The sequence below is a fragment of the Aptenodytes forsteri genome, unplaced genomic scaffold (assembly GCF_000699145.1).
Source record: "Aptenodytes forsteri isolate BGI_AS27 unplaced genomic scaffold, ASM69914v1 Scaffold158, whole genome shotgun sequence".
Lineage (NCBI taxonomy): Eukaryota > Metazoa > Chordata > Aves > Sphenisciformes > Spheniscidae > Aptenodytes > Aptenodytes forsteri.
The window spans coordinates 1,023,849-1,038,487 of NW_008794601.1; positions in this window are offsets into that span (position 1 = coordinate 1,023,849).

Here is a 14,639-nt window from a genome sequence, read left to right on the forward strand (position 1 = left end):
TATGCGTGATGGAGCCCTGCTTTCCTGGAGATGGCTGAACACCTGCCTGCCAGTGGGAAGGAGTGAATGAATTCCTTGTTTTGCTTTGCTTGTGTGCGCAGCTTTTGCTTTACCTATTAAACTGTCTTAATCTCAACCCACAAGTTTTCTCACTTTTACTCTTCCGATTCTCTCCCCCATCCCACCGGGGGGGACTGAGCGAGCGGCTGGGTGGGGCTTAGCTGCCGGCTGGGGTTAAACCATGACACACCTATTTTTTGGTGCTCAGAGACCCCAACTTCTTTCAACCCCAGAATTTCACAGAAACAAACCATCAGATTAGTGATCTATCTGAGCTGAATGATTTTTGATACTACTTTGCTTTAAGGAAACTATATTCACCACAGATTAATTTTCTCTGGCTCGTTTTCATTTTAAAATATTCCGCTTTGCACTTGTTCTATATTTTCATTCCCAAATCTCAAATCACTGCACAATGTAGGACAAAATGGTGTACATAAACTCCTGGCTTCATCAAAGTGAGTTGAGGTTTTTTCCATCACCTTCAGTGGAGCCAATATTTACCCAGACTTTCCAAATTAAAAGAAATATCAAGAAAACGCAGAAATCCTGTGAGTTTATCCTAAGTCTAGTAGTGAGTCAGACCTTATGCAGGAGTAGAAGTTTTGTAGCATTCTCTTCTGAAATAGGGCAGTGGTTTAGTGCATTACCTACAATAGGTGGGTAATATATTAAAACCTGTACCGTATGCTCAAGAAAAAATCAGTTGTAAAGAGACGTGCCCTAAACAAGTTTATACCACCAGGATGAGGATGACTATTATAATAGCAGCACCCCAGAACAAACTGTAGTACCAGAGCTCCCCTGTACCAGTGACCATACAGACACTGCATGGACAGTCCCTAACAAAAACCTATCAGCCTAGACTTGTTAAATCAGGAACTGAAAGGACAACAGAGACAAAACATCATGTTCAAGAAGAGTCAAAAGACCCAGGATCTTTCTCCAAGGACCGACTGTTTCTCGGTACGATGTGGGCAGAGGTAAAAGGGACAGGGGTGAATTGGCAGGAAGACTGCAATAATGACGGGCAGAGCTGCTCTCTTAGAAATTTTCAAATCAGACCTAGAAGCAAGTCTAGAAGCATTTCATAATCATGCCTGCTCTCGGCAAAATTTATACTGTGGCATTAATTTTGAGGAAGGAAAGCTGTTGAACAGCAGCACCCTCTGGAACCAACGTCATCTCCTTTAATCAAGGAAAATAACATTCATAAATCATTTGGTATTTTAACTTATTCAACAATGATGGTTACAGTCAATGGATGCTATTTTACGGCCTCTGTTGACTCTCATATGCAAATGAATTTTTCTTAGAGCGTATGACAATAAATATTGCATACAGAACTATTAGATTGCTTCCACTTCCTTGAAATGAGCTGTTGCACATGGTTATACACTAATATCTGCACAACAAAGCCCTCAGGACAAATAGTGTTATGTGCAAAATTCAGCCCCAGCTTTCTGTTTTCAAGCCTACTAAAAAGTTGCCATTTTCCCTTCGGTTCCGCGGGACCTCCCTGGAAGGGTTTGCACACATGTACAGTAATGACACGAGTTAATTGCACAGTCGCTGAAATAATGCATGAGTCTCTGGGAACGAGACCCCGGAAAGGTCACAGACTCCCTCATTATCTCTTCGCTTTCTTTTGTTTCTGTGCTCTGCCCTTTTTCATCCTGAGAAAATGCTTCTGAATGCTAATGCCACAGTGCTTGGCATCCTCTTCGCCGGCTGTGTCAGCGTAATTAATTAGGATGGTAGAACAAACAGCATCTCACACAGGTCAGGTAAACCTATTTTGACACCAAAGGAGGAGGAGACACAGCAGAATGACGCAAAGGACCTAAACACATTGCCAGGACTCAGTAAATAGTAAAATATAACAGCTGGAAGTGATGGGATGAAACAAAGAGAAGTGCAGCCTGCCTATCACTGGAAATGTATTATACTGTGGAGTCACCTCCCAGGAAAGATGCTGGAAACCAGAGTAACTGGAGGTTTGAAGCTTTCCATAGGCAGAGTTAGACCTTGCCTTTAGGCACAATGTGAGCACAGAGTATGAAAGCATTTATGGCTCATTTTCCCTTTTCCTTCTGCCTTGCTGACTGTCAGCAAGATTGGCACTGAAATATTTTCCTGCTGGTCTGATTGCTCCTAGACCTTATCAATGCCTGCAAACCCTTTACTCAGTTAACTAGAACAGAAGTATTGATTTGTCTCTCTTTGTCCTTTTACACATATGCATGGACCCATATTGCAACAAGGTCATTAGAAATAACATAGCCTTTAATACAGTACAGATTTTTTTTTGCATCTTCAGTGAACCAGGTGTGCTCCTCAAGCACAACCTCACACACACCACCACCTCTGTGATTAATACCACGCCGCTGAGACTACAACCTTGGAGGCAAAAAGCATGCTAGGTCTGCCAAACAGAAGCAAAACGCTATCGCTGCTTACAAGATGTTACTCATGCTGAGATGCCGGTATCCCTCCTCAGTTAACACAGGCGCCTACGAGAGCTGCCGCTGCTGTATTTTGGGCTTATAAATACGAGGAAACACTCCTCTAAGTCAGAAGTCACCCTGAGAGTCAGACAGTTGCCCTGATGGGAGGATTCGAAGCAATATTCTTGCAGAAAAAAAACCTTCCCCAGTCTCTATCCAGCCACACCATTAGCGTGTCCTTACTGCACAGTTAATTAAAGCAGATCTTACCCGGGACCCCTTGCCTTGCTCGATCTGGGTGTCAAACAGGCAATCCCTGGGACCAAGAGTAAAACAGTTAATGAGGAAAACTGCCTCACCACTCCAGACTTGCTCACCCTGGTGTTTCTTCACCGTTTGTGAAGTCATTTACAACTGACGTAAAATGCTTTTAGTTTGGCAGCAGTACAGATGCTCTTTGCCTCGGCCTATTAGCCCAAAACATACAGTGCCCAAGAATAACTGTTTTGAATGGAGGGTTATAAACAACTCACATTTCCCCCTACATTGCAGCAGTAGGAGTGCACACAGTTATGTTTCAAGAGCTAACCTAAGGGCCAAAAACATCTCCCCAGCGTAGACATTATTTTATTTTCTGTTAATCGCCCTGCAGAGGGAAGGAGGGAAGGAAAAAGAAGCCGCTAATATAAATTTCAGGTGTTAAAACTTTCTTTCTTATATAAGATGAAGTTTGGGGGAGGAATGCTAATTTCTGGATCTCTCATATGCCTGATCAAATCTAGTACTTTTAAATAGAAACTGTAAACTAAACAACTTCAAATGTCAAAATGTTTGCTTTGTGGTATTAATATATTGATTCTTACATCCTCTGACACATGAAGAACACGGTTCCGTTGACGGAGTGGAAAAGTACATTTCTGATTACTTTAAAAGTCAGTATGGTCAAAATGCTATGTCTGATATCACATCAAGGAAAGACATGATATTCCCTTCCTATGCATCAGAAACAGATTGCACATACGTAGAGGAGGGGAATACCTGCTTTCAAGTCCATACGGTTGAAGGAAAACATCTGAAACATGAAAGCCTGAAGAGACAGCTCTGAATTCTGCTGTCATTTGTTTGCTGTCTGTCAGCCTTTAACAGATTAGGCTGAGCTCAGAGCAGAAGTCCTTCAGGAGAAAGAAACTGAGATTGAAGCAGAGAATGGACAAACTCGGAACTAAATTACATTAATCAATGGGACAACCTAAGAGAAAGGAAGAGTTAGTCCTCGCAGATAGTCAGAAACATTAACAAGGGAAGAGAACCAAGTCTTTACTGCCTTTGGACAGAGGGAAGCAGACCAACAACAGATAGGTATTGCTGGTGAAACCCAGCTGCTTCAACTGGCAGATGGGTTGTAGGTACCAAACCCCAACATAGCTATTGACACTGTGATTTTTAGTATTAAGAGATTAATTTTGATTTTCAGGGTCAACTTTGAACACAGCTTGAAAATCCATTAGGATGCTATAAGATGTAGAGAACTTGCAAGGCATCCATGAAGCATGTAGAGTCTGTGCAGGGCTGTGTCATGCTGCGGAAATGGGAGATATTTCCATTTGTGGTTGTCTTCACTGCCATTTCTAATACTGTTGTTGTGGAGGTCCACATCTCTATTTTCCACAGCACGCGAGAGAGGCTCTAGCACAGCTTCTCAATAAACTGAGCTGCTTCCCGCAGCTCTGTGGGAATTTATTTCTTCCTCTCAAAAAGATGCTTTTCAGTTTGAAACAAAAATGGGTTTGTCAACCGGATGGATTTGATAGTTAGATAAATGTGTTTTATCAACGGAATGGATTAGGCTGTTTGCATTTTGTCACCACAATCTCAATCCATCCTGCCAATAAAACATATTTCATCAAAGCTTTAGGCCACCATGCTAACAGAATGTGTTTTGTCAACAGCCTAAATCCATCCTGTCAACAAAATCCATTCAGAAGGAAAATAACTCAATCTCTTCTGTCAACATCAGGAGTAAAATCTTGGTTGTTAGTGTATGAAAAACAAAACCAAACCCCACAGTTAACCATCCATATTTTCAGGCCAAACTAAGAAAAACACAAAAGTATCCATCAATTTAGCATATGGAAGTGAAAACAGTGGGGAAAATTAAATAATGCATTAACATTTCCTGGTGTGATTGGGATGTGATCAAGCTATGGAAGCGTCCAGGCTGAAGCCTGAGGTTTCTACCACCCAGACCTCAGAATTTAATTGAACATCTAGATCCCAGAGATGCTGGTTACTCAATATGTATTTATTAAGAAAACTCAAAGGCTCAGTAGGCAAATGACAAAAAATCATAGAAGGCTGAGACCCAGAAAGCTGATTTCTCTTGCTGACAGAAAATCACAGTGGTAGAATCATAAACAAAATTGTATTGTGGGCTCCATCCTGTCCTTCATGCTTTAATTAGAACTTGCAAATTAAATGGACTGACCCAACTGTTACAGTCAGTCACGGCATTCCCTATCTGTGCCTCAGCTTGCCGTGGCTTTCTGCAGTCCCTCCGAAGGGCAGAGCAGATCCTTTGTACAAGGATCGTATCAGGGCAGCCAAAGAGCCTTTCGTAGGAAGCTTCAGTGCAGCTGGAGGCCTTCTAAGACCATAGGCCCATAAGTAGAAAAGAAATATGTTGAGTTTAAAAGGACACACAGACAGGTGGCGATCATATTTGTGTGTGCACATGCACACACATTTACATGTAATTATAACTTTGCCTTGTACAGGAGCAATTACAGGACACAATAATTCCTGTGCTCCCCCAGAGAACTGATTCATATGGCACTGCGGTTTTCCTCCTCCTTTCCTTCTTCCTTTCACCTCTCAATAGTATAACATTCATTTCCAAAATTTATTAAAATAGTCTCAAAGCAAGCTTGCAGATATTAAAGTCTGATAGCTTCAACCCCTTTACTTGCAAAAAAGGCCTGTCGCTCATTCGCTCTCTCAAAAGTGTGTTGTGAATATTAGCAGTAGTTTTCATTTCAATCCCTAAGTCAATAAAGATTGATTGTTATCATATAATAAAAGTCAGATGGGTTTTTAAAAAAGGTTTAGTGGCTTTGGGTGCCTACCTTGAGATGCTGCAAGAGAGCCTGATTTTCCTAAAGCGCAAGCCATACGCCCGCTTTCAGAAAAGATGGTCTCCTCCAATCATCTCAAGTTGGGCATGCAAAATCAACCACCTTTTAAAAAGTTATATTCACTTTCTTTTCTTTGGAGTAAGGCCCTGCATTGTGTTATATGCACGTAACGTGAAGGATGCAGCACGGTCGTGAGTGCTTGAAGGAGTTCCATATAATATTGAGGTTGGGCTTTTTGTCAGGGTAGTTTGTTGTTAGGTACATTAGAAGCTGTATCCTGGATGCAAAATAGCTAATTAATTTATTTTTAAAATTACTCTCTTAATATGTGATTTTTTTTTTCCTTTCAAACCCCAGCTCATAAAGTAATTTTAAAAGAGAATGAAAATCTGAAGTTTATTTTAAAATGAGATGTTTGCTTCTCTTGTATTTAAGGGAAGATTAGTGATTGTGGACCCTAAAACCTTAAGCATCAAAAGGCAAAAGAATTTTTTAAAATGTTACTTGACTAAACAGTCACATGACTTAAACCAACTGCTTTATTTTGTAATTCTTGGAGTTGAAAACGTCAGAATAGCCTTAAGCAGGGGAAGGTGAGAGAGGAGATGGAAGACATTTAATAATCAAAGGCAAATAAAAAACTAACAAATCATCTCTTCTTCAATAAATAAACAGAATATGCAAATACATCACCCTGGGGCCATTACAAAGCAAGTTTCATTCTGCATCTTAGCCTGTCCCAACTCTTGGTGCAAGTACAAAGAAAAAGAAAAAGACTTGTGCTTCTGAGTACTGCATACTCGGTTAGGAATTCATCTTGTGCAACACCATGTCACATAGATCACTCCCAGTTAAGGGAAGGCTTGCATCATCAAATTACCTCAATTTCTTCAGCATTTCTCTCCTTCAGGTGAAATTCCTGCTATTTTAAAATTGGCTTCAGCCTCTTATTAAAAGCAGCCTTCCCTTCCTCCACATGACCTATGCTAATTATCAGCCTTTTGAACTGCACTATTTTGGATGCATTGTGAAGCGAAATGATTCATTTTAATCGCAGGAAACAGAATAATAAAATGATCTCCATGGGGAATTCCACAATGGGTTTTTGCACCTACAAAATAGTCTTAAGTGTTTAATGATTTATTGATGTAGTTGCTTTGGCTTTCTAAGCTTTTTAATTTTGTTTAACATGCATACTGTCTTCCAGACCCTTGATTACACCACTCACCTTGATCATTTACAACTTCAGATCAGCTTAGCAGGCTCTTCCCCAGCTCTGTTTCATAACACTTGGCAAATAGATATAAACAATAGCAGTAGGTATTTATTTTTCCTATTAATAGAGGGCTTGGATCTTGCACTGTAACCCCTGAAAATGGGATGCTGCACCCTCATCAATAACAGGACTAAGTTATTCGGGACAGGGATCATCTATTAGTTACCTGCAGAAACGTTGTCTTCATCTGATCAAAATAAATGCCTGCCAAATTCTCATCTGGGTCACACAAGCACTAATCCATTGACAGCTTTGCAGACTTCTACTCTCTTATTAAATTCTTCTATACATAGATTCACTCATCCTCTGTAAATTGTTAACAAGGGATATCGTTCAGACCAAACAGCTCCAGGAATATCAGAGCTGACCTGGCCACTAGGAATACAAAGCTTATTTGGTGCAGCCAAAGCTATCAGTCACAGTGACAACACGAACCAAAAGGAAAAGTCAAGAAACAGTGGTAATGCAAAGCAGACTAATGAGCTGTCACTGTTACAGTTCAGCATCAGGGCCAGAAAACAACCATCAGAAGGAGGAGGGCGGGGGGGTGCGTGTGCATCCACACACACACATATATATATGTATATAGGTATACCATCATCTAATATATACCATCTACATACACCATCACCTCTAAAAATAAACAAATTCCAGGGGCACCGTGAAGAGACTAATTTCTGTGACAGCACAGAAAACTGTCACGCTCTGAGGAGCAGTGAAAGGATGGCTGGGGCCGCTGAGCATTGAACAGTTTACTAATTGAACAAGGTACTAATTGAAACCGTGATTAGCCAGATAACCCAGCTCCACCGCGACAGGCGTTTAGACAGTCCAACTGCACATTCGTTTTCTTTTAGTACAAATGGACCGTCTCATTCCCGAGTTCCCCACGCTAATGGATCTCACCCCACCCAATTCCAAATCAGTCAAACTTCATTTTCACAGGCTTCTTTTCTAACAGGTTTCTGGCACAGGTAGTTTAAAACTGCTTAGTTCTGAAGAGATGTCACTTCCATCATATGCAAGGAAACAAACCACACAGTCCTTGTCCAGCCTTTAACTCATGGCGACTTTCCTGGTCGAGGACGAAGACAAATGCATCCTCAGCTTTTGGCACCTTGCAGCACTATTTGTTCATGGTACCTCTGAGGAACTCCAGGCTTGTTCCCTCCACCACTAACAGGAATCAGGGGTTCGGTCCTGCGTTGAGTGCCACAGTTTTACTTTATGAGGATTTGAGTAGCACCCGAGGAAAGGAGAATTTTTATTTTCCCAGTGAGCAATGGGTTGACATTCGACTTCTATCCTATGGTCAAGCCCCAGGTAGACTGTGACACCTCTTGAATCACTACTGAAATGCTGGGATTTAAAAGTCATTAGAAATGGTTGACTACAAGATAAGACACTAGGCTATGAGCCAAGAAACCTCAGTTCAGTCACTGCCCTGCTGTTACTTTGGAAAGTCCTTTCATTTCCCTGTACCTACTGTTTTCTCTCCCATACTTTGTTACATATTAAATACTTGGACTGTTAATTTTTCCAGACCAGAAACGTGTGTGCACAGCAACCTCTATAACGGAGTCTTGATTTCACTTGGGCCCTCTCCGGACTGTAGCAGCCTTCAGAGTACAACTGCAATTCCCCCATGACCATATTTCCACAATATTTAGAATAAAAAGCACCGCAAAAGAGTGTATTCATATTCATCATCATCATGGCCAGAACAAGTAGATTATTTTACTTTTAAGAACTTACTTCTAGCTCATACTCGGCGCCTGTGCATTTCTAGAGCAGGATTTCTGTATTTGCATTTTTATTAAAACCTTATCAGGTCTAATGCCTCCATTTGTCATGGTACAATTATGTGAAACTGGAGATTAGGCAGGGTCTTCCACATCCCATTTTTTAGGTATTTTATCATGCCCTTGTAGTGATGGCATTTATCAAGTCAACACTAAATGGCCCTCTCTACCACCATATGTACTCATGGTTACTTTGCTCCTACTGCCCATTACCTTTGTTTTTCTGTTGATGCTTCCTTGACAAACTGCCTCTCAACAATATCAGAGCTGCCTTTAGAAAATCAGCCATGTGATTTGTCCTAGGCGGTTGCAGAAGGGCTGGGTGGAATAGACTCCGTTAGAAGTGAACTCAAATAGAAAACATCCAGATAAGAAACCGAAGGAATCACTCTTAGCCTTTAATCCTAGCAATTTAAAAAATAGAAGCAGCAGGTATATAATTCATGGAAGCTTTCTCCACAAGGGCAAAGGATATTGTGTGCCCCTGCAAAATGTGTAGCATTCATTCAGAGTTCTGAAGTATCTCAGCTTAGTCAGACAAACACCCCTTTTCTGGGAAAAAACGCTCTGTGATGCTTTTTGCTTTCCGGAAACAAAACACTGTGTCTGTAATGCTCTCCTGGAGGAGGGATTCGGCAGCATAAATTCATCCATTAATTGGGATCCTAAACCACCGCTTTGAAATTGTCACTGCTTTCTATTAAATTCATTTCAGCATTGCTTGTTAGACACTAAACTAAAAGCCCTTTAATTTAAACACAACAGAAGCAGTACCTAAGCTGACTTTACTCCACTTCCGAAGGTATCACTAAATTTGAGAGGTTATTTCAGCCTTCACACACCCTCCCATCACTTTTGTCCTCTCTGAAGGCACTACCAGTAATGCCCCCATCCTTGAAGAAGTGCAAGAAAAGTATACTCAGCACTGAAGTATCAAGCTTCTATTTTAAATCCGAACGTAATTTTTAAACCTGTTGCATTTGTGCGAGAACAGAGTACTTCTGTGAGCTGCACCCTGCAGAAGGGAGAGGGGGAAATGGAGCTTCTGCTGCCACCGCATGTACAGGCAGCCCCTGCCCTCGTCTAATCACCGACCAGAGTCCCATCATTACACGTATGCAAACAATCAGAGAAAAAAAACGCATGTAAAACATTCCAGGCTGATTCACATGCCAATGTTTTTACGGTAGAGAATGCTCCTCCCTATAGAGGAAGGATTTTGTATGGCACACGACTGTGGTTTTCAGAAATAAATGCAAAGGCATTGCTTGCTGAAAATCTTGCTGCTCTGCAAGGGGCAGACAAATAGAGTAGCCAGATGCCATCAGCTCTGGGGAAAAGATGTCCGGTTGTGCAAAGTGCCTTTGAAAATTTACCCATCAAGATAGAAGTTAAGACAGTGGCCAGGTAGCCTCGACAGGGAAACTTATGTTCAAGCTGAGGCCCTTTTCTTGAGGGTTCATGTTATTAACCTCAAAACAATTCAAAACCAAGTGCGATACCAAAAAGTCTTAACTCCCAGTGAAGGCAACGGGAAAGCTTGAACTGAAATTATTTAGGGAAGAGCTGAGTGGGCCCAATTCTCCTTTTAGTCTGATGTGACTCCATTAAACTCAGATGAGTAACTCCCAAGTGAATGAGAAACTGTCTTTATCTGAAGCCTGCCTGCCCTGCACAGCGACTTTATCAAAAGCAGATACAATAAGGGATGGCAGCAATCGTCTTGTATGGAGGCTTTACTAGCTTGCTCTCAAATGTGCTTGGTTCAGAAAGCAAAGATCCATATTACCGGTAGCTGGAAATAGCTTAACAGACTAAATATTTCAAAGTGGACCTCTACAGATAGATAGCATCATTTTTACTCCTGAATTCTCTAGGGAAGGAGACACCTCTCACCTGAGCTATTACCTAAGCTTAATGAAAGAGAGAAGGGGAGAGGAAAAACCAAGAACGTGTGTCTCTAAATTTTTAAGTGTCCTTTTATCCTTCCAGTGAATCACATTATAGGCATTGGGCAGAGTCACAGAATGACACTGTAAAATGATGAACAGCTACCCCCTCTGCCTACTTACTTTCAGCTCACAAAGCATCTGTTAGTTCCATGCAGTGGATTTACTGGATGGAGAAGAGATGCAAATCGGTCCACGGCTGGCAAAGAGCTTCCAACTGATCGGATTGGGGAACAACAGCAGGGTGACATCTCGTCTGTCTTCTCATTTCAGTTACAAATATGCTGCTGCTATTGTTGTGATGTATTAACTGTGGATTAATTCACATTCCCTTGAACTTCATCTGGAAAGCACCTTCCCTAATTCCTGCTCCTCACCAAACTCTCGAGTTCTGCAAAATTACGTTCAATGTGAGCAAATGCTATTGCACCCCCCAAAAATAATCTGCGCCAAATCAATGAGGTGGGCTGATGGTGCTTTGAAGCAAACAGTGGCTAAATCGTTGGAAAAAACCTCACTTGGCACAAAATATTGTAAGCAGCGAAGCCAGTTTCTAGCAGCATAGAGGAAAAGAGGCTTAACAGCCCAAGCGTTACATTTCCAGCACCGTAAAAGCTGGTCAAATAATGGAAAAATTTATGCAAGTATAAAGTCATTTGGTGATAGATGGGGAGATTAAGCTCTGTTGAATAAGTTATCCTCTGCAGAATATAATTCAGCCTTACCATATTGCTTGACAAATAATGGACAGATTAACTGGCTAAATTTTGCATAATGTATTGTTTCCTAGGGTTGTAAACTACCCCTTTAACACACACACACAAAACAAAGGTCATTTTTTTTTTAGCTTGAAACTAGTTTTCTGAAAATTCCTCCCCCCATGCTTAAAAATCTTTACCAAAAAAACCATAATAAAACTAATGTGCACCAAGTCCTAAAATGGATTTATTAAACTGTATTAAATCCCCATGAAGACTGTTTGTTCAGTGCAGTTTAATATCCTTCATAAATGGAATACGATAAATTGACCTAAGGCTACTCTGAATCCGGGTGAGAATTAACAATGTGGTTTAAGTAATCCACTCCAAGTTAAAAATTTCTGCTAATTCACAAAAAAAAAAAATTATTTTTTTTTAAAGACTTTGGAAGTTTGTCTGCAATGTGGCAGGCATGAAACTCAGTGGGAGCTGGCTCCTAAATCCTAAATCCCTTACCTGTTTGAGAACGTCTACTTTAAGACTGACTTCATTCTACGTTATCATCAGACAACCCATTGCATCTTGGAGGCGGTTCAGGATTTGGTGCAAAACGGGGCCTCAAGTTTTAGATACAACCGAGCATTGCCTCTTGAAACTAACATTGTAAAAGAGACGTGAAGTTATAAATCAAAACCACAAAAATAATTTATATTTCTAAACATAGAATTGAAAAGCCATATGATTTATTTCCTTTCATAAAGATACACAAGTGAAATTTTCTGGTTCAGGCATTTACAAATTTTATCTAAGGTGGATTTTGTTTATTGAAAAAATACACTTTTATGCATATAGTGTACTTAAAGCTTGTTTTTATCGATGTATCTCACAGGACTGTATTAATACATATTAAACTTCAGAATATTTTTACTCTGAGGCAAGATGCATAAGTATTATACCAGTTCCTATTGCACTATGGAATATTTTCACATAGGAGTCTTTGTTATGCCAAAGTGGTGTAAAAGACGCTCAGAATAAATGATCTGCATACATCTTACTCGAGTCCTCTGGCTGAAAGTGAATACCAGTAGCATCACTTAAATTTCCTATAAAGGGAGCAAAGCCTTTTTTCTTACCTTCCTGTCTGCTTTCTCCTCCCAAATCAAATAAATTTTAGATATTTAAGTGAATTAAAAGGTAATAAATCCTCACCTGAGAAATGGTAGAAGGGCATAGCAAACACTGTGCTTAAATAATTTAGAAAAATGACCTGCGGTGATATTATGCCTTCTGAAGTTCAGGTATTTATTAGCTTCCCTTCCTTTATGCTTTGGTTCTTTCATGAATATCATTACATCAGCAAAGGTGCCCCACACTAAGGGAATGGTTCGATGACTTAGTGAACCTTTAACAACACCTCACGTTCCTTTCTGATGGCTGTGGGATCTTGAAAGGAGAACAACGATACGGTCCATAAATTGCATAAGGCCTAAACAAGTACAGAGGCAAAGAGAGGTAACATTTCTGCTGTGCAGAGTTATGAATCTTCTCAAAATCCTCCCTAAAATCTCAACTAAAACCCAAGGTTACTCGGCTTCTCCTCCAACTCCAACAAAACTACACCAGTGACAACTTTCGTCCAAAGCAAAACATTTTAAGCCTACGTACCTTGAGGGCTAATCGTCCACAGCAAGACATCGTAGCTCACTTCTACAAAGGTTAGTTGCAAGAGATGGTAAAAACCCAACATATTTACAGTGCTACAAAAGGACGGTGGCTGCAAGGTGTTGTTCTCCTGAGAGGGTGACTGTTAACGTCATGTTGTTCCCCACCCAAATGATGTCTTTGCCTCCAAAGTCCATAGAAAGCTGAATAAGAGCAAAATAAAACCAGATTTCAAGAGATGGAAAGAAGGTGATTTGCCTGTTTTGATCAATGCCTTTAAAAAAGAAAAAGTTTGTTTCCTCAACCTTTCCCAGATTCCCTATGTGATTCCAACAAACCATTTTATTTCTGTCCCCTACCTGGGGGGGGGGGGAGGGGAAAAAAAAACTCCCTTTTTCCTTCCTTTTTACCACTCGTTGCCTTGACTGTAAGCTCTTTTGGGGTGCTGCTTCTTGATATGCCTCTGAATACCGACTAGCAGAATGAGCCCTTGTCTCCATTGTATCCCCGTACGTTAATGGGATACAAGTAAGCAAGCACACTTTCTGAAAATGTTCACACATTTTTCCACACTCTAACCAGATTTTTGACACTGTAAACACGCTGCTTAGACTACCCTAAGTGAATTTCCATAGCAGAGACCTGAGAAGCAAATCATTTGCTGGAAGAAATGCAAACTCCAGCTCTTAAGACAGCATAGGAAATAGGAAAAAGCTTGAGCATGATTGATCTTCACATAACATTGAACTGCCATAAGGCTCTGTCAAGTTTTTTATATAACTTTCCTTGAAAATCTTGTTTTTAAATAAGCAAGACAGAGAAAAGCAGAGATAACAGAAGGCTAATTCTCTTAAATTTACAGAAGGGGCCGCAGCCGGGATCCCCATCTAACCCTGATCGCTTCCACTAACCCCCTTACCTCCTGTCCCAGCCTTTTCAGCCAGGCAGACGCAACTGCTTGCGAGGCTGTATGGTGGTCAGAATAAAAAAAAAATTAAAAAAAATTAAAAATCAGAACTAGGTTAATAGCAACCCTTTCCTCTTGCAGGGTTATTTTTTAAGCTTCATCGGTAACCTTATTATTTCATATATCAGCCAAACCAATGCTTAAACTGCCACTTGATAAGCCAGTATCCCTGTCCTCGCACAAGCTGTTGGTTGGGTGTCAAATACCGTACTCCTCCTTATCTCACTCGTCTCCCAGATTTCAGCTCAGAGCCTTCACATTGCTGATGCTCCCAAACAAGTTATTTCATAGCCATTTTATAATAAATGTTCACTGACAGATATTGAGCCCACACTGGTAGGTAACGTCATCAATAGTCAGGTCTCCAGCAGTCTGTACAGCAAATTATAGTTGGCATTTAATAGAATTGCAAAGCAGAAATAGCTTTAACACACCAGTCAGTATTTTAAGCCACATAATAAATTCACTACTACCCAGTTACGTATTAATTAATAGCACTAAACATCTTTAATGTATTAACAAAGATGTCATTCAGATATTAAAATTAGGTTTAATTAAAATAGCAATGAGGTTTTAAGTGTCCAATATTTTAAAATTCATCTGATCTTTTTAGTCATTACAAAAGGCCCTTTAACTAACACATAGCC